This window comes from Diabrotica virgifera, chromosome 9 (genome assembly GCF_917563875.1).
Source record: "Diabrotica virgifera virgifera chromosome 9, PGI_DIABVI_V3a".
NCBI classification, from domain to species: domain Eukaryota; kingdom Metazoa; phylum Arthropoda; class Insecta; order Coleoptera; family Chrysomelidae; genus Diabrotica; species Diabrotica virgifera.
Window position 1 is genome coordinate 11,596,788 of NC_065451.1, and position 3,640 is coordinate 11,600,427.

At 36.2% G+C, this 3,640-nt stretch overlaps 1 long non-coding RNA gene across 1 annotated transcript; it reads right to left on the reverse strand.

Moving 5' to 3' along the window:
• Nucleotides 1-1,694: 1,694 nt before the first annotated feature.
• On the reverse strand, nt 1,695-2,035 carry LOC126892852 (uncharacterized). Its single transcript, XR_007701023.1, has 2 exons — nt 1,903-2,035; nt 1,695-1,800 (listed from the first exon to the last, which is right to left on the reverse strand). It is a non-coding gene; the product is annotated as an uncharacterized LOC126892852 (long non-coding RNA).
• Nucleotides 2,036-3,640: the final 1,605 nt, after the last annotated feature.

The window sequence follows — 3,640 nt, forward strand, 5'->3', positions numbered from 1 at the left end:
CCTCGTTTTTCTCACCTATCTTTTTTAATATATTTTTTTAATTTTTGTCCATTTTTCAGCGGGAAACTTAGTTTTTCGTGCTCTCTTCAGGTGTGCAAACGTGTTTTAAAAATTTCAATGTACAGGGTGTTTTTTCAAGGTCACAATTACTTTGTATTTTGTTGTTAATACGGACCTGGATTTTTCTTGTGATTAGTAAGTGAGTCCTTCTAACGCAGTAAATAATAACTGATTTTTTTAAAATTAGTATTTATCATTAACTTGAATGATTTATTATTAAAAGTGCTTTAAATACCTGCTTATTAATTTCAGGGTTCTTAAATATTTGATTATATTTAATTTCAAAGTTAAAGTTAATAAATTTTTGCACAAAAAATCAAAGTAAACCTATAATAAACGCGGATTTTTGTGGTCTTTTTAAATGTGCAAACAAATTTTGAAAATGTCAATATACAGGGTGTTGCTTCAAGGTCACAATTACTTTATGTTTTTTTGTTAATTCGGACCTGGATTTTTCTTGTGATTAATAATAGTGTCCCCAATGTGGTAAATAAGTATTGATTCATTTTAAACTGAATATTTATTCAATAACTTTAATAATTTGTAATTAAAACTTGCTATAAAATATTAAATAATAATACCTGCTTTTTAATGTTGAGTTCTTAAAAAATTCAAATTAATTTCAAAATCAAAGTCAAAAAATTATCTGGCTGAAAAATCGAAGCGAACCGTTAGACTTAGTTCTTGTGCTCTTTTCAAATATGCAAACAGATTTTCAAAATTTCAATATACAGGGTGTTATTTTATGGTCAAAATTACTTTATAATTTTTTGTTAATCCGGACCTGGAGTTTTCTTGTGATTAGTATTTCGGTCGTTTGGGTTTTAAGTGATAAATATGTGTACCAAATATTAAAAAAATATAGAGAGTGGTTCTAAAGGTATGGCTTAGGAAAGAAATGAGCAAAATCGATAAAACACCCTGTAACTCGGATATAAAAGTCGTTAGGGCTAAAAATTGAGTATACCTAAAACGGCCTCGGTGACCTCTATTCACCATTAAAGTATTTCCGTTTCCCAATGAAACCCCCCGTATTTAAAATAAGCTAAAAAGGACCGTACACGTATTTTTTTTCTGACACTTAAGAAAACTGACAAAAAATATAAGACATTTAGGAAAAGTTCAACAATGTTAAATTGGTACCTTATCTAATTTTATTCCTCAAAGCTCAAAACTTCTTTTAAAAATCCAGGTAAAATATTTGTGCAATATCTCATGCCGAATTGCGCTCTTTATAACTTGATAAATTATCATTTCAGGATATCAAAAGTTTGACAATTGGCGCTGAAGTCATAAATTCTATGTTAGACGACGACAAAAAGTTCATGGAAGAGGCGGAACGTTATCATTACTAATAAATTTATCCAAGTGCCTCTCTCGTTAGTTTTAAAATGGTCCCTAAAACGGCAAAAAGAGAAATTTAATATTTGGTATGTAATATGTAACTAGGACAAACCGGATGTGCTGGTATTCGACTTTAACACGTTAACTGCCACCAGAAGCAAGTGCGCATCCCGTCTCATCTAAGAGTGTGTTATAGGCTGCGTGAATGTGTTAAAAAAAGAATGTGTGTGTACTTTGTACGCACTGTAACGGGTAGTTCTTTCAGGACGAGAGACTCAGTAAAACACAGGTTGAAAACAAAGAAAATCTATTAATTCTAAATTATAGACAATATAAGGCAAAATAATAATTTAATATTCTATCTCGTCCCAGCGAACTCCTCCTCCGGATGGGCGTCTGTAACAGAAGAACAAAATTAACAGCGGTATTCAAATATATTATACCTATCGGGGCTCGCTCACTACGCTTGCCTCCGTTGAATTACGAGTCGCACATTACCTCACTTCGGTACACCTTGCGTCTCGTCTCGAGTTGGCCTGCCTAAGTTTACGAATCACCTCAAAACAGTGCACGTCGCGACTCAGGTCGGCCTGCCTCGCTCACTTCGCTTGGCTGGTTATGGAGCCCAGAACGGTCGGTCAGGACTGACGGATCGTCGCTTGCGACGCTCTTAAATATCCCTCTGGCGGCGTTGGTTAGGAGAGGTGGAACTTAGTGGGTGCACCTGCGCGATTTGACAGAATCGCACGGTTCCGAGTATCGATGCTTGTTCGGTGCGTCAGCCTATCATTACACCCCCTCTTCTTCGAAAAAAAAAAAGAAGTAACATACTTTTTTTTTTGTCTACCGTCTTTTGATCCCATCTATTCCTCTGGGGGCTCGTCCGGGCTTTCTTCTCCCACCCACGGCTTTAAATAAAATGAAGTTATACTTTTATTATATGATTTCAACGAAATCAACGAATCAATCCATCCAAGTGCCTCTCTCGTAAGTTTTAAAATGGTCCCTAAAACGACAAAAAGAGAAATTTTATATTTGGTATGTAATATGTAACTAGGACAAACCGGATGTGCTGGAATTCGACTTTAACACGTTAACTGCCACCAGAAGCAAGTGTGCATCTCGTCTAATCTAAAAGTGTGTTTCGGACTGCGTGAGTGTGATTTTTAAAATAAACTTTCATTTTAGATGTACTACGTTTTTCAGTCTCCTGGTAAACTCTTTGATATGTTTAACCTGCATGTTAGGATACTGGTTTCTACCACTTTCTGAGACAATACTTTGAAATTCGTTTTAATGGAAGAGTTATGGTATATAAACTATTAGAAAAGCTTCTCCTCAACTGAATTAGTCACAGGATACTAGAAAACGTCCCCATTGAACAAGCTGGCTTCCGCCCTCATCGAAGCTGTACGGACCAAGTGCTATCATTAACAACTTTTATAGAAGCTAGTTTTCAAAAGAAACAAAAGACAGCAACAGTATTCATAGATCTAATAGCAGCATATGATACTGTTTGGAGAAAGGGATTAATATATAAACTGGCCCGTATTATCTCTTGCAGAAAGATAATTAACCTCATTGACAACATGCTGACAAACAGAGCCTTCGAGGTTATAATGGGAAAGGAGACGAGTAGACAGATGAAACTTAACAATGGCCTTCCACAGTGTTCTGTCCTTGGCCCTTTACTTTTCAACCTCTATATCGCTGACATGCCTGAAACCGAATCTCGGAAGTTTGGATATGCTGACGATTGGACCCTTCCAACAAGCCACCAATCTTTAGAAACTACAGAAATGACTCTCACAAATGACCTACCATTCCTCAGCTAATACCTTAAGAAATGGAGACTACAACCAAGTACTACAAAAACTGAAGTATCAGATTTTTATCTCAACAAGCTGGCAAACAGAGAATTGCGAGTGTATTTTAATAACAAGTTGTTGAAACACAATAAATACCCGAAATACATTGGGGTTACTCTAGACAGAACGCTCACATTCAGAGAACACCTGACGAAAACATCAGCAAAATTAAAAACACGCAACAACATAATACAGAAACTCTGCAGCACTACATGAGGCTCCACAGCATCAACTTTAAGATCCTCTCTCTTGGCCTGATATATCCGGTGACAGAATACTGTGCACCAGTGTGGCCTAAATAGCAGGCATACCCACCTGGTCGACACTCAACTAAACCGTGCTATGCGTATTATAACAGGCACAATTAA